This window comes from Gorilla gorilla, chromosome 14, assembly GCF_029281585.2.
Source record: "Gorilla gorilla gorilla isolate KB3781 chromosome 14, NHGRI_mGorGor1-v2.1_pri, whole genome shotgun sequence".
NCBI classification, from domain to species: domain Eukaryota; kingdom Metazoa; phylum Chordata; class Mammalia; order Primates; family Hominidae; genus Gorilla; species Gorilla gorilla.
In genome coordinates, this window is record NC_073238.2 from 26,037,638 (window position 1) to 26,063,876 (window position 26,239).

General features: G+C 41.3%; 1 long non-coding RNA gene across 1 annotated transcript in view; it reads left to right on the forward strand.

The window, feature by feature from the left end:
• Positions 1-4,340: 4,340 nt before the first annotated feature.
• LOC115931739 (uncharacterized) overlaps positions 4,341-26,239 on the forward strand; it is a 96,289-nt gene continuing 74,390 nt past the window's right edge. The window contains exons 1-2 of the long non-coding RNA XR_008670909.2: positions 4,341-4,668; positions 23,404-23,581. This is a non-coding gene — a long non-coding RNA (uncharacterized lncRNA). The remainder of the gene's footprint in view (positions 4,669-23,403; positions 23,582-26,239) is intronic.

Genomic DNA, 26,239 nt, shown 5'->3' on the forward strand with positions numbered 1-26,239 from the left:
TATCTACTTCCCTGTGCAGTATTTTTTGATCCAAGTAATAGACCCATGATCTGAGAATAGTCAAAGTGCATCTCAGATTTTTCAAGAGTTGGAGACAGTGAAGGTTTCACTTCTGATGGTATATGTTGTAAGAATGAGTCTGTATCTGTCAGTGCCAAATTAAGTAAGATGGAATAAGAATAAAGCTGATGCTCAGAGAAGGGGGAATGAGAGTTAGAGGTAGTATTGACTTGAAAATCCGTCCTGAGGTCAGACCCACAAATGCATTTTGTTATTTTATTTCCATACTGATAAAACCTTCTTTTTATGGTTATAGTTCAAATTAGTTTTTTTCAATTTCAATTGAAATAACAGGTGTAAAAAACCACAAAAGTACCCCATTTCCCCTTGCAAATGTATTGTTCTGAAGCTAGAATGATGTTGAAATACTGGAGGTCAACCTAAAATGATACTATTTTACTGATGCCTTCATTTTTAGTATTATTTTCCCTAGATTTTACAAGAGGTAAAAACATCTACTATAGATGTGCTACCTTTTGAGGTTGCTTGTAGTCTTCATATCTGGTGTGTGGCTGAGACAGTGGAACACGATGGAAAGATTGGAAATGATACAATTCCAAAAAGCTGTTTTTACAGTGTGAAGCCTAGCCTCAGAATAAAATCCCAATACTATCACGCAAAAAATTACTAGGTTTGCACCACGTATGAATAGGTTGGAAAACTAAAAAGGCCTATGAGGCCCTATAAGAACCACCTTATTAGTGTTTAATAAAGGTAAAGGTAAAGTATGACAGAAATAAAATGCAGGAAATCATTGAAAGTCTGTCTTTCAGGAACAGAGCCTTTCTCCCTAAAGATCCTTTCTCAGTCTCACGGACACATTTTATCTGTATATTACGAACCTTCAAGATTTGAGCTTACTATAATAATTTAAGGGAAGTGCAGAAAAGTCTTTATAGCAGGCTCCCTCATACATTGTTGGTCATATACTTAAGCCAAGTTGTGTAAACCATCAAACTAAACATTCTCAACGATGTAGACCAGTTGGCACTAAACTTAAAGCAACATATTATGAATCACTAACTAGCACATGCCATTTTCATCTTGCTCACGGGTCAGTGTTATTCTTCCAATGCATCTCTAGATATAAATATTAAGCTGTTCCAGTCCAACTGTAAGAGAGCCCTCCCTTATGTAGCCATACATTAACATATATGAGAATATAAGATGTGTTGAGGAAAAAGTATCAAAGGATTGAGAAACCTACATAAATTTTAAAAAGAATTAAGAGAAGACCAGGCTATGTTTAATGTCATCAAAGATAATTCTAGTGCATTTTCATTATTTTTTCACGTGGCTTTTCTTTCTTTTCCCCTTGACTGATTCTCTCCTACTAGTTTTGATCAATTTTATAGAATAATCTGCGTATAAAGCACACATTTTAGTCCACTTCAGTTTTACAAATTTATAAAGCTAGATAACCACCTACACAATCAAATATAGAATATTCCCTTCATCTACACATCTATTGCACGACCTTTGTCAATGAATTCCCCACTTCAACCCCAGAAAGGTTTAATGCATTCTGTCTTTCTATAATTTCAAATTTTATTTACATGAAAGCATACAATATTTATTATCTAGTATCTGCCTTCTTTCCTCTAGTATATGACAAAAATTCACTTTTTTTTTTTATACAAAGGAATGACGATCCTTCAATTGTAAAAACTAAAGAACATGCCACCCAACTAATCACATGCCTTAGGGTATATTTCTGAAAAATAAGATACATATTTTAAAAGCAACTTTATTAAAACTCAGGGCTATTAAAGTATATATACAAATACAACACTAAAAAATAAAGTTACGTTTCCAGACCGGGCTCAGTGGCTCCTGCCTGTAATCCCAGCACTTTTTGAGGCCGAGGCGGGCTGATCATGAGTTCAGGAGACTGAGACCATCCTGGCTAACACGGTGAAACCCCGTCTCTACTGGAAATAAAAAAAATTAGCCGGGCTTGGTAGCCTGCGCCTGCAGTCCCAGCTACTCGGGAGGCTGAGGCAGGAGAATGGCGTGAACCCGGGAGTCGGAGCTTGCAGTGAGCTGAGACCATGCCACTGCATTCCAGCCTGAGCGACAGAGCGAGACTCCGTCTCAAAAAAAAAAAAAAGCTTCTGCAAAGCAAAGGAAGCAATCAGTAGAATGAAAAAACAGGCCGGGCGCGGTGGCTCACACCTGTACACCCAGAACTTTGGGAGGCTGAGGCGCGCGGATCATGAGGCCAGGAGATCAAGACCATCCTGGCTAACATGGTGAAACCCCATCTCTACTAAAAATACAAAAAAGTGTCCGGGCATGGTGGCAGGCGCCTGTAGTCCCAGCTACTCGGGAGGCCGAGTCAGGAAAATGGCATGAACCCAGGAGGCAGAGCTTGCAGTGAGCGAAGATCGTGCCACTGCACTCCAACCTGGGTGACAGACCGAGACTCTGCCTAAAAAAAATTAAATTAAATTAAAACTTAATAAAAATGAAACAACCCAGATAATGGAAGCAAGTATTTGCAAACCATGCATCAGGCAAGGGGTTCATACACAAAATATATAAAGAACTCAAAGTACTGAAAAGCAAACATACAAATGATCTTATTAAAAAAATCTACCCCAAACATTTGTCCCCCACCATTATTCCCCTACCTTCTTTTCCCCACGGCCTTTGGCCCCCTCCCTCTCACCACCCTTTTTCTTTCACCATCTGCCCCCCAACTTCTTCATCATTTTTTGCCCACCCTCATTTCACAAAGCTGCCTCTACTCTCCTGCTTAACACCCTTTTCCCCATGCATCTTCCCAAACCTTTTCCCCAGTTTCTTCCCACCGTCTTTTCCCCTTATCCCTGGCCAGCCTCTTTTTCCCCGTCCCGCTCTCATCACACTCTTTTGCTCCTTTACTTAAGAAAAAACATTTTCTCCCATCTTTTCCCAAAACCTTCTCTCCACTCCTGCTGCTCAGTACCCTCTTTCCCCGTTTCATCCAACCAAAAACTTTCTTCATCGTCTTTCCCCCCGTTCCTCCTTGCCATTCTCTTTCCCTTCTCCATCTACCCAAAAACATTTCCCCCGTCTTTTCACAAGCCTTCTCCCCGTGCCTATTCACCTCTTTCCCCCTCCATCTAAACACCCAAACTTTCCCCACCGCCTTTTCAAGTGCTCTTTTTTTACCTTTACCACTAGTGCTCTTTTTTTCCCTATCCTGCTTGCCACCCTCTTTTTTCCCCTCCATCTACCCCAAACTATTTTTCTGTTGTTTTCCCAGCCCCCATCCCTGCTACCTCTCGCCACCCTCTTCTGTCCTCCTGATCACCCTCTTTCCCCCCTCCAACTATTGAAACACTTTTCATCCACCATCTTTTCTTTCTTCACCGTCTTTCTTTTCTGCCACGGTCTTTTCACAAAACCTTGTCTTCCTCCTGCTGGCTACCCTCTTTTTCCTTCTCCCACTTGCTACCCTCTTTTGCTCAACCCAAAAACTTTTCTCCCCCACTGCATTTTCTCCCCACTGTCTTTTCACAAAACCTTCTCTCCCTACTGCTCCCCCCGTTTTCCCCCATCACCTCCCTCTCTTTCCTCTTCCCACTTGCCACCCTCTTTTCCCCATCCATGTACCCTTAAACTTTTTACCCACCGTCTTTCTGCAAAACCTTACTTCCCTCCCACTCCCCACCATGTTATTACACCTTCATCTACCCAAAAACTTTTTTCCCCACCATCTTTTCACCACCATCTTTTTCAACTCCTTCTCTGGCTAAGCTATCCTTTTTTCCCTTCGGCCCTAACTACCCTCTTTACTCCCCTCTACCTATCCCAAAAGTGTTTTCCTTCTCCTACCGCTTCAGCCGCGCTGCTATCTGTCCATCACTGCCAACAACCGCAGTGAGGCGAGCCGCGCTCCCACGGCTACAGCCTCCAGCATATGGCCACCGAATCCTGATTCCTAGTCCTCTCCGTTGGGCAGCCAGCAACTCGACACGAAGATACGGAAACCTGAAAAAACGTGATGGCGCTTCAGCATCATTTATATACTGCGGTAATGCCCACGGAGGTTCCTGGACTGCATGCCTTGATTGGATGAGAAAAAAACCTCCAGGCTTACTCTGATTGGACTTTATGATCATGTTCTGATTGGATGAGAGCAAGTCTTAACACAACCAATCACAGCATGAAAATAAAGTCCAATCAGAGTAGGCCTAGAGGTTTTTTTCTCGTCCAATCAGAACATGTAGTCCAGGAACTACATTTGCATAACCTCATATATAAAGCATGGTGAGGTGGCGTCAGGTCATTTCAGGCTCTTCTGTGTTGAGCGGAGGAGCAGCTCTGTGCCCAGCTTAGAGGACTGGAAGAGGCCGCAACCTTCCGCCTGCTGGAGGGTGGAGGATGGATGGAGCTTGGAGCCTGGAGCCTGGTTCACTACCTCGGTGCGGTTGGTGGTGGCGATAGAGCAGCAGGAGAGCGGTCGGCAGCAGAAGCTTCTCCTGCCAGGCTGGAGGACTAGAAGGAAGAGGCACTGCCACATGCTGGAGACTGGAACCTGTGCCACCATGGCTCGCCTCGCTGTGGTTGGTGGTGACGTCAGAGACTGCAGCTCAGCCACAGTGGTAGAAAAGTGATGGGGTAGGTGAGTTTTCCGGGCCTGCCTTGTGTGCCTCTGGGGGCAAGGGTTGGGTGTCCTGCTGGAGACTACCATGCCTGTGGCAGTGGGTCTGGTTGGGGACACTCTCCAGGGTGGCATTGCTGGTGGTGGGGCAGGTTGCCTGGCTATCTGGGGCTATACTGCCTGTGGTGGCAGGGCTGGTGGGGGGAGGCAGATTGTGTACACTAGCTTGTATTGCTGGTGGCTGGGGAAGGATTAGGGGTGCTATTTTCTGCTGCGCTGCCCGCAGCAGGGAGTGGGTTGGGTGGAGTTATCCGGGGCTACAATGCTGGCGGGGGGGTGTGGTTTAGGGGCGTTGTTGGGTGCTACACTGTCTGTGACTGGAGGGGTGCACCATTAGGAGCTGAACTGCCTGTGGCTGGGTCAGATTTTGGACACTATTGGATGGTATGCTCCCTGAGGTGTGGGGGGAGTGCTTTTGTGGGGGGGTATTGGGGTTACATTGCCTGAAACTGTAGGGTGTGTTGGATGTGTTATCCGGGGGCTACACTGCTAGTGGCAGGGGGCAGATTAGGGGTGCCATGGGGGCTACACTGCCAGTGGCATTGGCGAACTGATGAGGTGGCAGCGGCAGTGACAGCAGTGGCCTCCTCGTAGCTTCCAAGTAAGGTATCGTTTTCCTCTTCTCGGACTCCAGATTCTAGAAGGCGATTTTCTCCCGCTCGAGCTGGATTGCATGGTAGGGCCTCCACACCCACTGTGGTTTCCCAGCCTGCCCTCATGCTTTGTGTTGTGAAGACCACCTGGGACTACCGGGCAGGGAGTAGTAGGCACCATGGCGGAAGTGGGAGACAGGGCACTGTGGGTGGAGGTGTCAGGAATGGGGACCAGCCCTTTGGTGGGGAGGGCTGGCTGGGTCTGAGTTTCTCCTACGCAGGCTCCCAGAGGAGGGCAGCCTTGGTGGGCCCAGCAATTCCTGGCCAGCTGGACTTGGCCGGGGGCCGGTTTCGGTGAAGGCACTCACTCCCACCCCAGGCCCCAGTTCCTGGCCAGCTTTTGCCAGAAGGAGAGGTTGGACTTTGGAAGGTGGGTGTGAGTGCCTTCAATGAAACTGATCCCTGACACCCAGTCACCAGCATAATGAGGTGAGGCTCTAATGGTTCCAATCCCTGAGTCCCGTTTTGGGCTTTTCTGGCTTTGCTTGCCCAGCTGCTCCAAGCCACTCTGAAGGAGGAGAAGGAGTCGCCGCCTGTGGTACGGTCGAGCAGATGACGTGGCTCTGCAGTTTGCCTCATGCAGTTAGTGGTGGAGATGGAGACCGCAGCTCGAATGGAGCAGTAGGAGGGCACCCACGGGGGCCTGCTGGTAGCAGCCTGGTAGGGTGGGCTGGTATGATGAGGGGGACTGGTTGTATTGGCATTGGTGTTAGTAGTGGTAGCAGTAGGAAGTCTGGGGGCCGGGAAGGGGGAGTAGGAGCACTGCAGGGCCCATCCCGTTCTGGGGTGGGGAGGAACCTGTGGGTGCTGTAACGAAGGTCGCGGTGGCAGTGGTGGTGGTACACCTAGGGCAAAGAGGAGTCCTCCCCCTTCTCCTGCAATCTCTGGAGTGTGCCCTCCTCCTGCTGGTGCCTGAGCTAGGCATGAGTGGCAGCATTATCTCATTCTTAACAAAATTTAGTGACTATTTGTGTATCCTTTTGCTTGTTTTTTGTTGTGATACTCTTGGAGTTACGCAAATTTTATGAATCGAGGAGGGGATAAAAAGTATTATATGATAGACCTTCTGATTCCCACACCTGTTCTTCTTCCTTTCTTCCATTGTGTATTTTCTGCTCATTTTCTTCTTCCTCTTCATTTTCTTTTGCTACTGCTTCTATTTCATGTTTGTATTCTTGTTTCTCCTCCTGTTTTTGTATTCTTATGCCAAGCAATGGCCTTAACCAGCCAAAACTGAGTTAAAAATAAAATACTTGTCACTGTTGTGTTTTTTAAATAACTGATCCCTTACTATGTTTTAGAGATGAGGAAAAAAAATCAGTTGTATAATTAGTTACTTGAATAGCTATGCTTTCATAATTGTGTTAACCCATTTATGCCTAGTGTTCCATGCTAAGCATGTGGAAATTACTTACATCCTACTGTTAAATGTCATCGAAAAGGTCTGATTTTTCACTTATGCAAAAATTCAAAAAATTGCAACCTCTGGCATAAATGGACTAATGTGTTATTCAAGGAATCAAAAAATGAAGCATCACATAAAATATTGGTAACAAACAGCCATTTCATCTCTCTCACATTTTTTTCTGGAGCTATGCAAGAGTCACAGGGGTAATAAGTTCTAATTTATGAGATGATTAAGTGAACTATATTCCCTTCATTTTTTTTTCTGCCACCATTTTCAAGAGTATTGTCATCTGCATGAGCAAAGGGTTCATCACCACATCTTTGCAAGAGGAAAAAGAAGGGGGGAGAATCATGTGTATAATGTTGTAAGGCAAACATTCACAACCAAAAACAAGGTTTTATTAACTATCACCTTTAAAGACCTGCAGTGTTTAGCCCTCTTTGATTCCTAGTATTATTACCTTTGGTATGAACTCTTTTATCAAACTGATCACTCTAGAAGTTTATGCATTTTGTATCATTTTTTAAGCCAACAGAAATGTGTAATGCCTATAATTCTGACACTTCAGTTATTTTTAAGGCTATGAGCATGTAAGATACTGTTGGTATATGCAAGAATATGTATAAATACCACTAGGTAGCTTATTTTGAAGAGTTAGTATCTAAGTTTTTGTCCAGAGTAGATTGGTTGCAGTTTCTTAGGTGTGTTTCTTAATATATTGCCTCAAAGTTTTAAAGCATGTAGAAATTTGAATACAGTTTAACTTCATATAGTCCTTTGTTGATAGATTTAATATTTCTAAAGACTAAAGACATCACAGCTCCCTTTAAGGTTCAGTAATATTAATAAAATTTTAGAAATATAGGGTTAGAATCCAACAAATTCAGAGGAAAATTGTTAAATTATATAGCTGTAGAGCAGGAATGAAACCCAGGTTCTAAGCTCTAAGGGGGCCATGAGGTACCATACAGGTTCTTCAGTGACTGGGCATAGATTCAGCAAAATTACAGGATGGTTAAGAGAGTGAGCTGTGGAGCCCAACTCTATGTAACATGAATTTTTAAACTGCATGGTGCCTCAGTTTATCCATCTTTACAGTGGGGACTGCAGTAAGTTTTTCTTTTTCTGCTCAGTTGTCTGTCATGTTGCGACTGTTCCCTAGTCTGTCTTGTTGCCACTCAGTGCCCACATGACAGGACCTAAGGTAATTTCTGACAGCCTGGGACTCCTTAAAGAAAAACAGAAGGTGCTACAAAACCCATTTTAGGAGAAACCTCTGTTGTCCTCATGGAACCCCAAGAACTTCAGGCAGATGGGTCTCTCTCAAAATCTAAAGCTCTCCTCTGTTTTGCTTTGTGTTATCTGACCTTTTAGGTTTGGGTGGGCATCAGAAATCAGTCACGGAGAGAGATCTAAAGAAAGTTGTGGATATGAAGATGTATTTATGGTAAGAAAAGTTGTGAAGGAAAGAAATGTTATATGAGAGAGGATCTTGTATGGCAAATTTTTGTCCTAAAGTAGAATGACTAATTATGAAAGAGGGAAGTACAGGAAAAGTCAGAAAGTTCATGTCATAGATAGTCTGTGGAAGTTGTGTTAGGGTTCATAAAATGAGAAAGAAAAACTTAGAACTGCTAGATCTTTTCCTGTCTAGAAGTGTTGTGTATATGATGGATATATAAAGGAGCCCTAATTACTTGGCTTAGAAGAAAAGGAAGTCTCTTAAATATTTTGTCAGAAAAATAGAATCTCTAATGCCTTTTATTTAACATGACTTCAGTAATCTTTGGGAAATAAAGACAGTGTTAAAATCATTTTTTAGTAGAGACAGCATTTCTCCGTATTGGTCAGGCTAGTCTCGAACTCCTGACCTCAGGTGATCCTCCCGCCTCGGCCTCCCAGAGTGCTGGGATTACAGGCATGAGCCACTGCACCCGGCCTACAAATAGGTTAAATCATTTTATAAATTAGCTGTTGTTTGTTTTGCCTACTTTCAGACTTCTGGATTTTTTTTTAAGTATGAAGGATTTCAATTGTTATATGAATATAAATGCTTAGATAAATAGCACAAACATGAATTTTTTTTTGACAGAGTCTCGCTCTGTTGCCCAGGCTGGAGTGCAGTGGCAGAATCTCAGCTCACTGCAACCTCCACTTCCCAGGCTCAAGCAATTCTCGTGCTCAGCCTCCCAAGTAGCTGGGATTACAGGCATATGCCACCATGCCTGGCTAATTTTTGTATTTTTAGAGACGGAGTTTCGTCATGTTGTCCAGGCTGATCTCGAACTCCTGGCCTCAAGTGATCTGCCCGCCTTGGTCTCCCAAAGTGTTGGGATTACAGGTGTGAGCCGTCACACTTGGCCGACTGTATTCTTTATGAATTTTTTACATCAAAAAGCTCATTTGTAATATTTTCTGTATGTATTCATGCTATAAAATTGATTTTGTTTTATTTTAACGTTGTAAAAATAGAGATGGGGTCTGATTGTTTTGCCCAGCCTGGTCTTGATTTCTGGGCTCAAGTAATCCTCCCACCATGGCCTCCCAAAATGCTGGGATTACAGGCATGAGCCACCATGCCCAGCCTATAAAATTTATTGTAAAGGAAAAGGCATATTTTTATTAAGCTGATAATCTTTACATAAATACTGAAGCATGGCATATTTCTTTATTCTACTTGGGCTATTTTGTGTTGCATTAAGAAGAATTTTTTATTTGTTTTTTCTTCTTACTATGCTTGTTTCTGGAATACTCCTTTCCTCCCTTATCTTCCAAAGTCTACTACATCTAAATTTATCCTATTTTTTAAGGGTTTGATCACATATTACGTCATCCAGGAAGTGTCTCTCCTATTCCCTCTTCTCCAAAATGTATATTTTTTTTTCTGGAAACTCTTGATCCTTTGCCTCTAGACCATAAGCCCTTTGTAGGCATGTCTGTATCTGAGTTTTTAAATTTTGTTTTCCTCTTTTCTCACTCCCAGAATAACACCCTGTGCCAAGGGGTAGTAGACACTTGTTGAATGCATAAAAGAGCTTAGCAGCTAGAGTTAGTGTGGATGCTGTAGAAGGTGTCTGATACACATATGGCAGTTTGATGCTGAATAGTTTTTGGAAATTAAAAAACAGGTAGAAATTTCACCAATGTCAGTGACTAACATAGCTGTAATTAGTAAATTATCAAAATATTTCTTTTTTTTTCTTTTTTACAGAGAGAGTCTCTCTGTGTTGCCCAGGCTGGAGTGTGGTGGTGTGATCATAGTTCAATGCAGCGTCTGAGTCCTGGGCTCACACGGTCCTCCTGAGTAGCTGGGACTACAGGTGTGTGCCACCACACCTGGTCAATTTCTTTTAATTTGTAGAAACAGGGTCTCATTATGTTACCCAGGCTGACCTCAAATTGCTGGGCTCAAGTGATCCTCCCACCTTGGCCTCCTGAAGTGCTGGGATTATAGGTGTGGGCCACTGAGCCCAGTTAAAAGCATTAAAAAAGAAAAAAAAGTTCTGTTTATTGGGATTTGGGGGAGGAAGAGAAAGTAAATATGGGATTGGTTCATCCTAGACAGCACTCATAGTTCTAGATAATATTAGAAAGCAATAATGTTTTAATTTATATATGCAGGGAATTTCAGAGTAATTTCAATCCTAGGAAAAAAATTGGGAGTTATAAATATGGGAAGATTGGCCGGCATGGTGGCTCACGCCTGTAATCCCAGCACTTTGGGAGGCCCAGGCAGGCAGATCATGAGGTCAAGAGATCAAGACCATTCTGGCCAACATTGTGAAACCCCGTCTCTACTAAAAATACAAAAAAAAAAAAAAAAAACTAGCTGTGCATGGTGGCACGTGCCTGTAGTCCCAGCTACTCAGGAGGCTGAGGCAGGAGAATCGCTTAAATCTGGGAGGCAGAGGTTGCAGTGAACCGAGATTGTGCCACTGCACTCCAGCCTGGTGACAGAGTGAGACTCCATCTCAAAAAAAAAAAAAAAAAAGAAATATGGAACAGTTGGTTGATTATAATAGAATTTAGGACTCCCTTTGAAAGAATAATATCAACTAGTTTTATATAAAAAAATTAAATTCCTAAGTAGATTAGTCAGGAGTAAAGGAAAAGTCAAGATTCCCAACTTATTTGGATTTCTTTCCCCCATTACAGTGTACTTGAGGAACAAAATTTGGGCTGTTTGGCTGTCTTTATTCTTTGTTATACACAAACAAACTGATATCAAAACCAAATATATTGAGGTTACATTTTTCTTTTCTTTCTTTTTTTTTTTTTTTTTTTTTTTTTCTGAGATGGAGTCTCGCTCTCACCCAGGCTGGAGTGCAGTTACATGGTCTTGACTTACTGCAAGCTCCACCTCCCAGGTTCACGCCATTCTCCTGCCTCAGCCTCCAGAGTAGCTGGGACTACAGGTGCCCACCACCATGCCCGACTAATTTTTTCTATTTTTAGTAGAGACAGGGTTTCACCATGTTAGCCAGGATGATCTCGATCTCCTGACCTCGTGATCTGCCTGCCTCGGCCTCCCAAAGTGCTGGGATTACGGGAGTGAGCCACAGCACCCGGCAAAGGTTACATTTTTCTAGCAAAATTTGATTCAGATTTATGATGAGAGTCACTTTTATGCTTATAGATTGCCCCTTTACCCCATATTTGGTTGAACTGACAGACATTCTTCTTGCCATTATCACTGTCATACACTGTTCACATTCAGAGTAATTTGTTTTAGGCAATTCATTTCCCTTGGCAATAACATGGAGATTAATGTAATTTTGAAAATGTTTAAGTAGTCATCATCATGACTTTGAGTTTCTGTTCAAAGATGTTTAACTTTGCCTTACTTTTAAGATTTTTAAATTCATTTTTAACTACAATAACTTTTATGTATTTGGAGGTATTTGGAATGAAATCAAAACTTGTGCTATCTAGGAGTTATAACCTAAAATATGCAGAACATAAATATACCTGATGTAGGAGTATATACATCCTGTTGAGGGGGGAGAAAGAAGTTACTTTATATTCACACAAAATCATTTTAATGCATGAAGGAGGATATGCTATTTTAAAATTTGATCTTTCACTAATTGTAAGTAATACATTATTTTTTATATATACTGAAATTCCTGGATGTAATCTACTGAGTTTGTTGCATATTCTTCCAGTTTTTTTTTCTGTGTTTGTATAATTTTCTAAATTATGGGATCATAATATACTATTCTTTTGTATACTACTGTTGCAAGTTTGTCTATTTATTTCAGAGTTACCTCTATCAATCATTAACAGCAACTTAATACCCCATTTCTAGTACATGAAAATACCATAATTTGCCAGGCACGGTGACTCACACCTGTTGTCCCACTACTTTGGGAGGCCGAGCTGGCTGGATCACCGGAGGTCAGGAGTTCAAGACCAGCCTGGCCAACATGGTGAAACCCCATCTCTACTAAAAATACAAAAAACAGCCAGGCATGGTGGCATGTGCCTGTAATCCCAGCTACTTGGGAGGCTGAGGCAGGAGAATCAATTGAAACTGGGAGGTGGAGGTTGCAGTGAGCCATGCCACTGGACTCCAGCCTGGGTGACAGAGTGAGACTCTGTTTTAAACAAAAACAAGAAAATACCATAATTTGCTTAATCAACTTATGGTCACTGGATTTTTTTGTTGTTGCCAGAAAAAGAAAGCTGTAAACAATTGTGTGTGTGTATGAATATTTATGCACATGTACATATGTATATGTATTTTGTGTACTTGTACAAATAGCTTTGTAGGATAGATTCCTAGAAGTGGAGTTGCTGAAATCAAAAGATGTGAATAATGTAGATATGGATAGATATTTATACATTTTCCTTCCAAAAGGTTGTTGTACCAATTTGTAAAGCTACCAATAGTATTCACATATGCCCCACACCCTGGCTAATACTAGATATTACAGTTTAAAACATTTTGACAATTTAGGAACTGAAAAAATGTGATGGCCTTTTGTCAATCACTATTGAGGCTGAACATTTTTTAATATGGAGAAAGTTGTCTTTCTTTCTTTCTTTCTTTCTTTCTTTCTTTCTTTCTTTCTTTCTTTCTTTTTTTTTTTTGAGATGGAGTGTTGGTCTTGTTGCCTGGGCTAGAGTGCATAGAGTGCAATGGCTTGATCTCAGCTCACCACAACCTCTGCATCCTGGGTTCAAGCAATTCACCTGCCTCATCCTCTCTAGTAGCTGGGATTATAGTCATGCACCACCACTCCCTGCTAATTTTATATTTTTAGTAGAGAGGGGGTTTCTCCATGTTGGCCAGGCTGGTCTCAAACTCTCGACCTCAGGTGATCTGCCTGCCTTGGGCTCCCAAAGTGCTGGGATTACAGACCTGAGTCACCGCACTTGGCCTTTTTTTTTTTTTTTTTAGACAGAGACTTGCTCTTGTTGCCCAGGCTGGAGTGCAGTGGCACGATCTCGGCTCACTGCGACCTCCGCCTCCCATGTTCAAGCAATTCTCCTGCCTCAGCCTCCCAAGTAGCTGGGATTACAGGCATCTGCCACCACGCCCAGCTAATTTATGTATTTAGTAGAGATGGGATTTCACCATGTTAGGCTGGTCTTGTACTCCTGACCCCAGGTGATCCACCCACCTCAGCCTCCCGAAGTGCTGGGATTACAGGTGTGCGTCACTGCGCCTGGCCGTATGTCTTTTATAAATTGCCTACTTTTGTTCTTTGTTTATTTTCTGGTGGGGTTACTGGTTTTTAATAGGTTAAAAGTTCTCTACATATTCACTTTTTTATTTCTTTCTTTTTCTTTTCTTTTTTTTCTTTCTTTTTTTTTTTTTTTTTCTGAGACAGAGTTTTGCTCTTGTTGCCCAGGCTGGAGTGCAATGGTGTGATTTCAGCTCACCTCAACCTCTGCCTCCTGGGTTCAAGTGATTCTCCTGCCTCAGCCTCCTGAGTAGCTGGGATTACAGACCTGCGCCACCATGCCTGGATAATTTTGTATTTTTACGAGACATGGGGTTTCTCCATGTTGGTCAGGCTGGTCTGAAACTCCTGACTTCAGGTGATCCGCCCACCTGGGCCTCCCAAAGTGTTGGGATTACAGGTGTGAGCCAATGCGTCTGGCCTTATTCACTTTTTTCGTACATGTGCACATATCCCCCTAGCTATTCTTTTGTAATGTTATGTAGTCAGATAAATCCAAACCAAGCACTGTGCTGCTGTGAGACCTTGGGCACATTATTTAACCTCTGTACACCTTAATTTCCTTATTTGTACAATGGAGATAATGTAAATAGCATTAGGCATAATGGCTGGCACAAAGTAAGTAAATAATAAATGTTAGTTGTGACTGTTACTAATTTATTTATGTGACTTTTGTGTTTTGTGCTCTACTTAAGACTTTCCTTGCTCCAAAATGTAAAATATTCACCTAGCTACTAAACTAGAAAAACAAAGTGAGGAACATTATATGCCTCTATGTGTCTTTGCTTTAAAGATGAAAAACAATGTATACATTTTTGCTTGTATATCACAGGATATATGATACTTGGAAACATTGGTTGTCATAGTAAGAAGAATGAGTGAGAGGAAGACTTTTTAACTGCATGCATTTTTGTATTTTTAAAGCAAAGAAGTCCCCAGATTGTATTTAATACTTCAATGGTTTCTTTTTTTTCCTTTTCCTTCTCTTTTTAAAACTTCTAATTCTTTGATCCATCTGGAATTTATTTCTGGTATAAGAAGTGAGACATGTTTTGGGGGATAAAATTGTGTGTGAATTCTACCCCAACTAGCTAGTTGTGTCAGCACCATTCAGTGAATAATCTGTTTTTTGCCCCACTATTAGAATTGCAGCTTTTGTCATTTACTAAATGTGTTTGGGACTATTTCTGATTGGTCTTGTTATTTTGGTCTCGTGTGTATAACCATACACTTTAAATTACTATCATTTTATAATTTTAATACAGATGGGGTTAGTTACCTGTTCATTTCTCTTTTTTTTCAGACTTTGACAATTCTGGTCTATGTGTTCTTCTAGATGAACTTTAGAATCATTCTGTGACATTCAAAAAGAAATCATAGAGATTTTTATTGAATACTGAATATTGATTGGGAATACTGAAATTGGAGGTGAAGTTTGGGGAAATTGACATCTTTATGTACTTTCTCTCCTGTGTTCTAATAGATTTTTATGTGTCTCAGTAGATTTTCAAACTTTGCTTCAAATAAGTCCTGTACAAATAAGTCTTGTATATTTCTTGTTTATTTATTTTAAAAAACATCAGACCCATGAATGGGAGTTTGTTTATTTTATCCAACAAATATTATAGAGAATCAAACAGGTAGTTTTTATTCTAGTGAGAGAAGACAGAATATAATCAATAAAATGAAGTACGTGATCCATTTCAGATTATCATAAACCTATAAAGGAACCAAAAGGGTGAGGTGATTGAGAGTAACTAATGGGAGCTTACCTTATATGTAGGGTGGTTGGAAAGACTCTTCTGAGATGACATTTGAACGGAGACCTTAAGTTTGAGGAGGAGCTAGCCACCTGAACGAGCCAGGAACAGCGTTCCTGGCAGAGAGTAAAGAAGGACAAAGGCCCAGCTAGGAAGGACCTGGCAGAGAAGGGCTCCTGAAGAAACTGAAAGGAAACTCATGTTGCTGGGGCCTAGTGAGCAATCTGGAAAGTAAGCAGGCCAAATCAAGTAGGGCCTTGGGTCATCGTAAGTAGTTTAGACTTTATATGCAGTGCGTAGGAAATCCTTGGGGAATCTGAAGCAGGAGAGTGACGTGTTCTGATTTAAGGTTTAAAAAGAACACTTGGCTTTTTGAGTTGAGAAAGTATTGAAGTGGGAAGCCCAGTTAGGAGTTTTTGCAGCAAGAGGTAAGGAAGGTGGTAGTTAGATGGAGAGGCCAGGGAAGCTTCAGAGTCTTGTGTGTGTGTGTGGATGTTTGTGTGTGTATGTGTGTGTAAGGAACAGCTAAACAACTTGCTGTTGGAGTGGGCGCTACTGAGAGCTAAGTCCTGCTAGCTGCTGCAGAGGCCGTGTACAGCAGAACAGAGCTGATCTTTGCCTTCACAGGCGTTTGATAGTTCTGTTTGTTTCTAAGGTGTGTACCAACATAAAGTAGGCTAAGAGCATTTGACTTTAACATTAATGGAGCTCGGGGGTGTTGAGGGGGTGTAGCAAAAAACAGAGTCTGTTAATAACCCTTGTTTTATATTGCTTAATATCCTGTAGTCTCTGTTAGTGGGTCAAAGGGGAGGAAGCAGCAGATGATCTTTAAGGTATCTGTCTTTGAGTTAGAAAAACATAGCTTGAGGAAGTTATGTAGCTTCTCTACAGCCTTACAGCTAATGAGCTCATGCACACACCCAGTCTTAGCACACTGCCTAGTATATGTCTAGAGCTCAATAAATGGTAACTTTTAGTAATACCCACTTAGATATTGTTATATCTATTAATTCAGGCCAAATAGCTACATTAAAATTTTTCTTATCTCAATTTCTTTGTTCTTTTGTGTTAATCAGGGAGGGAATTGGCATGTAGTCATCCATTTTGCTTGTGAAATATATTTGTTCTTTTTTTGTTTGTTTGTTTTGAGATGAAATCTTGCTCTGTCATCCAGCCTGTAGAGCAGGGGTGTGATTTTGGCTCACTGCAACCTCTGCCTCCCGGGTTCAAGTGATTCTCGTGCCTCAGCTTCCTGAGTAGCTGGGATTACAGGTGTGCACCACCACACCAGGCTAATTTTTAGTTTTTTTTTTTTTTTGAGATGGAGTCTCACCCTGTCGCCCAGGCTGGAGTGCAGTGGTGCAATCTCTGCTCACTGCAACCTCTGCCTCCTGGGTACAAGCGAATCTCCTGCCCCAGCCTCCCAAGTAGCTGGGATTACAGGTGCACGCCACTACATACACCTGGTTAATTTTCATGTTTTTAGTAGTGATGGGGTTTCACATGTTGGTCAGGCTGGTCTTGAACTCCTGACCTTGTGATCCTCCAGCCTCAGCCTCCCAAAGTGCTGGGATGACAGGTGTGAGCCACCATGTCCAGCCATATTTTTGTATTTTTAGTAGAGATTTCTTTCAATATCATACTTTATTAGAGGTAGGATAGGTTAACTAAAAAGCTTTTTCTTTAGCTTCCATTTGTTTCTTTGTCTTTAAGTAAGATGTCATGATGTCAAAAGAGGCTGCAAATAAAATACCTTGTCAGTGGCATTCCCCCAGATTAGATCTTAACCAAAAGGCTGAGAAGCAGTAGCTCTTTTTCCCCCCAAAGGGAAGAATGCTTACGTTATTTTACAGGAGAAAATTCATTCCAGTATAGCACCACTCTGGTCTTGTACAAATTACATAATTCACTTAGATAATTTCTAGTCTTTCCTCTCCTGGATGGTGGACTCTGTAATAAGTTTAGGAGGTCAGCTTTCTTTACATTATCCCCAGGTTGGAGGATTTTAGGTGTCGGGATGCCCAGGGTGGTTGTCCTTCTTAGCCTTGTCTTACCTAACATACTTTTAGAATTGGTCTAGAGCTGGACAGCTTTGTGGGAACTGGAGTGACCTAATTTGCTTCAGTTTAATAACTAATATTTTAGCATTTAAATGTCATAGAGGCATTGCCCTATCCCATACTTTTGTATCAGGAGGTTTTATTATTTTATCAGTTAAAAATTGCATATTTTGTAGGATCCTTTTTCTGCTTTGGTGAAATGTAGGCTTCACCTCTATTGTGATGCTTGGTGGATTCATTCTTGCTCATCTGAAGTGACATCTGTGGTCCTGCCACTGTGAAGTATATTTTTAGCTTTTTTTTTTTTTTTTTGAGATGGAGTCTCGCTCCGTTGTCAAGCTGGAGTGCAGTGGCACAATGCCAGCTCACTACAACCTCCACTTCCCAGATTCAAGCGATTCCCCTGCCTCAGCCTCCCGAGTATCTGCGACTACAGGTGTGTGCCACCATGTCTGGCTAAATTTTTTTTGTATTTTAGTAGAGATAGAATTTCACCATGTTGGCCAGGATGGTCTTGATTTCATGACCTTGTGATCCACCGGCCTTGGCCTCCCAAAGTGCTGGGATAACAGGCGTGAGCCACTGTGCCTGGCCATTTTTAGCTTTTTTTCCAAGGTAGCTTAGGCCACCTTGAACACCGTTGCGTAACACATTTTGGTTATGCAAAGGTTGTGGGCCAAAAGCCAGGAGTTCCTGCTGAGAGGAAAAATTGCTTGTTTTTTGGCAGGATAGTATTTGAAATTTTGTTGCAAGATTTTCCTGTTGAGTAAATATGTGTGTGTTTATTTAATATGAGAAGATTTAAAAAGGAACTTAAATAGATCGATTTCATTTTGCAATATTGTATTACCTGTTTGCAATATGTAAGAGGCTAGTTCTGGGTTTATCTGTATAATTCAGTTAGAAGTGCTATTGTCTTTTATGACAGTGATGTATAGTTATTACTATATTATTCTCATCCTAAAACATTATATGTTGATATGTAAGAGATGAAGAAGTTGCTCATAAAATCTTGATCAGATTTCTTAAACTATTCATAGAATATTTTTAGTTCATGAGTCAACCATGTAACTACCCTGAGTTAATGAGTTTTGGTGCTAAGAACTGAAATTATAATTTGATACTGCCACTTAAGGTGCTCCCTTCCCCTTCAGTCTGAACTTTAGATTCTTTCATTTCAGTGGGTTTCAAATGCAAGGTATTCTGCCGAGGTATCTTAGTGAGCCAGGACTGGAGAAGGGTGGAGGGAGGGATGGGGAAAGGCAGGGGGAGCCTGAAAAGATGAATCCTAGGTCTCCCATTCTCACTAGATCAGAATGTTTCTCCATTGTAGCTTTTGTACATTTAGCTTTCATTTAAGACTTCTGAGGAAAACATTCTGGTTAAAAAACAAGATCTGAGCACTGTTGTTGTGTATCTCGTGGATAAGTTTTGAGGACGGAGGTTGTAGTGGTCTCCAGGCTGCAGTTCATGTGAGGACAGGCAGGGCTTGCTTTGACCTGTGAATTTGTATGCCGGTAGGGGCTAATTTCCTGACTTTGCTAGTTGTTTTTTTTTTTTTTTTCTTCTGTATTGGGTGAATAGTACTTTTAAATAAAATTGACTTCTTTGTTTTTTTTGAGATAATAAAGTTGAACTTCATTAAAGTCATACCACAAAACTAGGACAACAGGAAGGATTACTGAGATGAGGGAAAAAATGGAGAAGTCACTTAACTTGTGACTTTGAGTGACATTGTTTGTAATTGTTGAACTCAGCACTCACCACAGCTGAAAGTTAAACAATGTGCATTAAAAAATTGTACCTCATGGGTTTCTAATCATTTAGGCCACTGTTAGAAAAAAATGGGATGACCCTGGGTTAAAATCTTTTTTTATTTGCCTCTGCATTCCATTTATAGCTTTATTTATTTGGGATGTCTGAGTTGGGAGGAGAGAGCAGAGATAGATCACTTAAAGCATGTTTTAGGACAGCAGATCAGAATTAGTTGGAAAACTTTTACAAAATGCATGAATGTTCATATAGTGAAATACTCTGTTTTTGGACAGAGTTTCATTCTTGTTGCCCATGCTGGAGTGCAATGGCACGACCTCAGCTCACCGCAACCTCTGCCTCCTGGTTTCAAGCAATTCTCCTTCCTCAGTCTCTCGAGTAGCTGGGATTACAGGCATGTGCCACCATGCCTGGCTAATTTTTGTATTTTCAGTAGAGACGGGGTTTCAGCATATTGGTGAGGCTGGTCTTGAACTCTTGACCTCAGGTGATCCACCCACCTCAGCCTCCCAAAATGCTGGGATTACAGGCGTGAGCCACCCCATCTGGCCCATGTAGTGAAATTCTCTTTAGCAATAGAAAGAACCATAGATGCATGAGAATAATTGCCAAGATGTATTTTTTTGGGGGGGGGGGCAGAGTCTCACTCTGTCGCCCAGGCTGGAGGTTGGTGATGTGATCTCGGCTCACTGAAAGCTCTGCCACCTGGGTTCACGCCTTTCTCCCCACCTCAGCCTCCTGAGTAGCTGGGACTACAGGCGCCCGCCACCATGCCTGGCTAACTTTTTTGTATTTTTAATCGAGACGGTGTTTCACTGTGTTAGCCAGGATGATCTTGATCTCCTGACCTCATGATCCACCCTCCTCAGCCTCCCAAAGTGCTGGGATTACAGGCATGAGCCACCGCACCAGGCCAACAGAGATGTATTAAGTAATAAAAGCAAGATACAGAATAGTGTGTTTCTAGCATGCCACCATTTACATAGGGGAAAAAGTGTGATTGTATGTATGTGTGGGATATTTCTAAAGGACACTCTAGAAACTAGTAACTTTGGTTGCCTTCTGGGAGGGTAACTGGGTAGCAGCTGGAGGAGAAGGGCAAGGAGATTTTTCACTTTGTATTCTGTGGTACTTTTAAAAACTCTTAAGTCCTGCATATAATGTTTATTTCTAAAAAGATCAGCCCTCACCACAATGCCACATGTTGGCTTTTCCCCTTCCACCTGGAGCAGTTGCAGATGTATAGATGAGGAGAAAGCTCCTCAGGTGGTTTTAATGTGTGGTCTCATGGAACATCTCAGCTTCTCCTAGTTCACTACCTGCTGAGAAAGCTGCAAAGCATTGCAGAAAACATTAGTTTTTCCCATTTTGCCACAGACAGTTTTGTGATATTGGAGGAATTATTGACTTTCTGTGATCTTCACATTTCTCACCTGTCAAATCAGTGTTAGTTGGGTAATCTCAACTTTCCAATCCTTAAGATTTGCTGACCTCCATGCCTCGGGCCTTGGAAGGGAGCAGGGAGAAAACAGACTGAGGGACAGCTGGTCAGTCTTCTGACTCTTCTCCTTCCTGGTCAGCTTTCACAACAGCAGGAAACGTGACATCAGGAGAAAGGATGATATATTTATTTAAAATATTTATATATTACATGGTACCACATGCAGTTTTTAAAGTTCTTTTTTTTTTTTTTTTTTGAGATGGAGTCTGGACCCTCACCCAGGCTGGAGTGCAGTGGTGCCATCTCAGCTCACTGCAACCTCCGCCTCCCAGCTTCAAGTGGTTCTCCTGCCTCAGCCTCCCAAGTAGCTGGGTTTACAGGTGTGTGCCACCATGCTGGCTAATTTTTTGTATCTTTAGTAGAGACTGGGTTTCACCATGTTGGCCAGGCTGGCCTTGAACTCTGACCTCGTGATCTGCCCACGTTGGCCTCCTAAAGTGCGTGAGCCACCACGCCTGGCCTTAAAGTTCTTTCTATACGTTTTTTCTTTTATTTTTTGGGTCAGAGTTTCATTGTATCACCCAGGCTGGAGTGCAGTGGCACAATCACGGCTCACTGCAGTCTTGACCTCCTGGGCTCAAGTGATCCTCCTGCCTCAGCCTCCCAGGTAGCTGGGACCATGGGTGTGTACTGCATGCCTGACTATTTTTTCTTTTTCTTTTTTTTTTTTTTGAGACAGAGTCTTGCTCTGTCACCCAGGCTGGAGTGTAGTGGTCCAATCTCGGCTCACTGCAAGCTCCACCTCCTGGGTTCACGCCATTCTCCTGCCTCAGCCTCCCGAGTAGCTGGGACTACAGGTGCCCACCACCACGCCCGGCTACTTTTTTGTATTTTTAATAGAGACAGGGTTTCACTGTGTTAGCCAGGATGGTCTCGATCTCTTGACCTCGCGATCCGCCTGCCTCGGCCTCCAAAGTGCTGGGATTACAGGCGTGAGCCACCGCACCTGGCCACCTAATTATTATTATTATTTTAATTTTCTTGTAGAGATAGTTCTGGCTTCATTGCCCAGGCTGGTCTTGAATACCTGGCCTTAGGAGATCCTCCTATCTTGACTTCCCAAAATGCTGGGATTACAGGTGTGAGCCACTGTGGCCAGCCTGTAAGTTTTGTTTCAAAGTTAGATTGAATGACCATTCCCTAGAAAATTTTATTTTCTAAACCCAACTGGATAAAGAATATATTGATAAAAACTGTGAAATTGATCAATTTGTCATACTGAATTATCTTTTGAATTTGCCCTCTTCCCAAATACCTTGAAATGATGGAAACAAAATTAAAACTTTACTAATAAAGTATTAAATGGGTGAAGATTTTATATATATAAAATTATATCTGTTATATTTTTATGTATGCAATTATATAGTTTTCATCTTATATTTAAATTCTATTTTTTGAAAACCACCCAGTTAGGTAATAATAGAACTCTGGTCTTAAAGTAAGAGTGTATGTACACACATGCACATGTGTATATGTGTATATAAAATTTTTGTCATGGGAGTTTTATATATAATTAAGATAGAAATTATATATTATTGCACACATTTTTACACATATGTAATATTCTCTACCATATATATGTAAAATACACCCATATGAATTATGTATAACATAAATATTTGTGTTATCCTGAAACATAAACATAGATAATCATGTTTTAGAATGGGAATACTCATGAGTATAGGGGTACCTGTTCTCCCATTAGTCAGTCTGTGAATTCAATATTTATGTTTTCTCATCCAGAATTTCTCTGGGACCTGACAAGCTGACTCTGATGCTTGTGTGTAAGAGGAAATGTTCTAGAATAGCTGGGAAGGTGGGGAAAGTAGCAGCAACAACGAAGCACAGTGAGGTGAAACTTGCCCTGCTGGATATGAAACCTCGTAATACTAGAGTAATTTGAAAAGTGTGGCATTGGCACAAGAAAAGACAGACAAATCAAATTAGTCTAGAATTGTGGACAAGTAGGAATAGAGTTTATAATGAGGATGGCTTTCTTTTTCTTTCTTTCTTTTTTTGAGATGAAGTCTGACTCTGTTGCCCCAGCTGGTGTGCAATGGTGTGATCTCGGCTCACTGCAACCTCCGCCTCCCAGGCTCAAGCAATTCTCCTGCCTCAGCCTCCCAAGTATCTGGGATTACAGGCGCATGTCACCATGCCCGGTTAATTTTTGTATTTTTAGTAGAAAAGAAGTTTCACCATGTTGGCCAGGCTGGCCTCGAACTCCTGACCTCAAGTGATCTTCCCGCCTCAGCCTCCCAGAGTGCTGGGATTACAGGAGGAGCCACTGCTCCTGGCCTTTTTTTTCTTTATTTGCTATTTCAGTTTCATAGAAGCAAGCAAAGAGTAACATAACAAATGTCCATCTACCTACCATCTGTGATTACAAAACTTAGTATTTTATCATCCTTGCTTCAGAATTACTTAATAAAGACAATACTTCCTCTGCACAAATGCTTACCTTAAAACTACTCTTGAATTCTTTTCACAATTGACTTATCAACTCCCAAATTTAAAACCATGTATTTTTGTCTTTATATGCCTTAGACATTTATAGATAGGTATTTACTGAGCAGTTACTATGTGCCAGGTATTATGCTGTTTTTATATACTGTTTTTACTTTATATAGCTAATCATATTATCTGTCACATATTAACCTATTTTAAATATAAAAAGAAATGACGCATTAATGTTTTCAAATCTTGGTAACTTTTATTAAGTAAACACCTGAGAGGAAGCTTTTACTAGTAATTGTGGTTTTATTTATGTATCTATAGTTATAATTTATTAGAAGTACACTTGGTGTTTTAGTTCTTATTAATTCTATTTTTTTCCCATCCTGTTTAGATGGTTTCCTAGAAACATGATGGTTTACTGGCGTTGATCTCACAGTCTGGTGAGAACTTCTTTACTCATAATGTCAAGTTCAGTTTATCTTCCCAACCAAGGAGCATTCAGCACAGAACAAAGTCGTTCTCCTCCTCACTCTGTAAAGTATACGTTTCCCAGCACCCACCACCAGCAGGTAAGGAACAAATACTATGCAAATTACATATTTTTTCTGTTTTTCTTTACTTTTCCTATTTAATACACAATACCAAATTTGGTTGGTAGAAACCACCAAATTTACCTTTTTTTTTAAGTGGCAAGAGCTATTTACAAAGACAAGGAACCAAAGGTTGGGAATTAATTATTTCTGTCTTCTTACTGTGGCTTTATGCCGATTTCAGGAGTTGAAGTTGTCTTTGTTTTGATGACAGGAGTTGATGATAAATAGAAAACTTATCAATTCTCTAGAATTTCTAGGGTAAGACCTATATTTATACTCCCAAGTTGTGGTTGAGTTTTAAGCTGGCCAGATAACTTGGCGTGTCTTGAGTGATGGCCAGGATAAAGACCTCTGTCTTCTTGAGAGATTGATGGTAGGAAGATTTGCATAGTAGGTAGGAAGGAAGGGATGGTAGATAGGAAGGAAGACTTTATTATAGGAAGAGTTTGTAAGAGATTGGTTTACCTTGTGAAAAATAAAGTATGAGGTGAAATAATCATCTCAGAGTAGACCAAAGATATGGATGTAAGAGGTTTAAAGAAAAATAGGAAAGGATGGGATAAAACGGTCATCTCAGAGACTAAGAAAGCAGATTTGTCATCAAAATGTACTACGGGGTCCTACTGAGGACTCCTTTGAAGTATAGTCATGATTACAGAGTTAGAATGGACATTCCTACATTGTTCCTGTGTAGGGAGGCATTTAGTCTTTTACCATTACGTGTAACGTTAGTTACACATTTTTGTTGATGCCTTTTTTGGTTGAAGAGGTTGCTTTCTGTTCCTAGTTTGAGAATTTCTGTCATGATTGGTGTTGAATTTTGCTTGTGTTGTCCCCCTACCCCAGTGTTATTCATCTGATTACCAATTTTCCGGATTATTGTTGCTGCTGGTTTTTTCATAAAATCAGGCCGGGCGCAGTGGTTCACGCCTGTAATCCCAGCACTTTGGGAGGCTGAGGCGGGTGGATCACTTGAGGTCAGGAGTTTGAGACCAGCCTGGCAAACATTGTGAAACCCCCTCTCTACTAAAAATACAAAAAAATTATCCAGGCATTGTGGCAGGCACCTGTAATCCCAGCTACTTGGGATGCTGAGGCTGGAGAATAGCTTGAACCCGGGAGGCAGAGGTTGCAGTGAGCCAAAATCGTGCCGGTGCACTCCAGCCTGGGCAACAAGAGTGAAACCCCAACTTAAATGAAACAAAATTAACTTTGCAGTTTAGTTTATATATATATACACATATATCTATATTAGAATGCACTCATTATATGTGTACATTGTAACAAATTTTGACAAATTCATAAACTCATAGAACCATCACCAAAATGAAGATGAACATTTCCAACACTCCAGCACGTTCCTTGGCACCCCATCCTCCTTGGCACCCACCCGTGTCAGTCCTCCTCCCCCAATTCCTACTAACCTCAGCTCCTAGGAAACCACTGATCTGCTTTCTATCATAAAACATTGTATACATTCTGAGCTTCATGGGAACTCTTTTGTCTATGACCTCTTTTGCTTCCCATAATACTTCTGTGATCTATCCATGTCTGGCATGTCTCAGTTCATTCCTTTTTATTGTTGAGTATGGGTATACCACAATTTGTTTATCCAGTCACCTATTCCAGTTTTTGATTATTATAGATAAAATTACTTAGAAAACATATATCTATATATTGTATCTAGATTATTAAAAGAAGTTTTGCCTCATTTTCTTAACAGTATCCTTTGGAGAGCATACATTTTTTATTTTTATCAAGTCGGATGTAGTTTATTTTTTGAGACAGAGTCTTGCTCTGTTGCCTAGTCTGGAGTGCTATGGTGCCATCTCAGCTCACTGCAACCTCTGCATCCCAGGTTCAAGCAATTCCCCTACCTCAGCCTCCTGAGTAGCTGGAATTACAGGCATGTGCCACCACATCCAGGTAATTTTTGTATTTTTAGTAGAGATGGAGTTTCACCATGTTGGCCAGGCTGGTCTCGAACTCCTGACCTCAGGTGATCCACTCTCCTCAGCCTTCCAAAGTGCTGGGATTACAGGTGTGAGCCACTACACCCAGCCCAGATGTACTATTTTTATTGTTCATTTTTTGTGCTTTTTGTGTCAAACCTAAGACGTTTTTGCCAAATTCAAGGTCACTAAGATTTTCACTTACGTTTTCTTTTTTTCTATTTTTGTTTTGTTTTGTTTTGTTTTTGTTTTTGTTTTCTTGAGACAAAATCTTACTCTGTTGCCCAGGCTGGAGTGTAGTGGGGCAATCTCGGCTCACTGCAAGCTCTGCCTCCTGGGTTCACACCATTCTCCTGCCTCAGCCTCCTGAGTAGCTGGGACTGCAGGCGCCCACCACCACGCCCAGCTAATTTTTTTTGTATCTTTAGTAGAGATGAGGTTTCACTCTGTTAGCCAGGATGGTCTCAATCTCCTGACCTCGTGATCCACCTGCCTCGGCCTCCCAAAGTGCTGGGATTACAGGTGTGAGCCATCGCGCCCAACCAATTTTCACTTATGTTTTCTTCTCTAAGTTTTATAATTATAGGTCTTTCATTTAGGTAAATTACCTATTTTGAATTAAAATTTTATATGTGGTGTGGTAAGCATTGAGTTTCAGTCTTTCTGCATTAAGAATGATGTT